Source organism: Dreissena polymorpha, chromosome 2, assembly GCF_020536995.1.
Source record: "Dreissena polymorpha isolate Duluth1 chromosome 2, UMN_Dpol_1.0, whole genome shotgun sequence".
Lineage (NCBI taxonomy): Eukaryota > Metazoa > Mollusca > Bivalvia > Myida > Dreissenidae > Dreissena > Dreissena polymorpha.
The window spans coordinates 74,800,654-74,800,900 of record NC_068356.1 but is presented as its reverse complement, the minus strand read 5'-3'; positions in this window follow the sequence as shown (position 1 = coordinate 74,800,900).

Here is a 247-nt window from a genome sequence, read left to right as displayed (position 1 = left end):
AAAATGAATAAAACAAAGTGCAAGTCAATGAAAACAAGTTATTTATTAATTTCAACACTTATATTGCATAATAAACAAGACTATAAAGAATGAAAAAATTGCGCTAAAGATTGTTTCATTAAGTGGTGCAATCACAGGCAATTTGTACCTGGGCACACGCAAATTGCATGGACATTATCATGTTATTTGAAACACTCATTGTTTATGACAACTGCCGAGGATGGTTATAACAAAGCTGCGAACTATA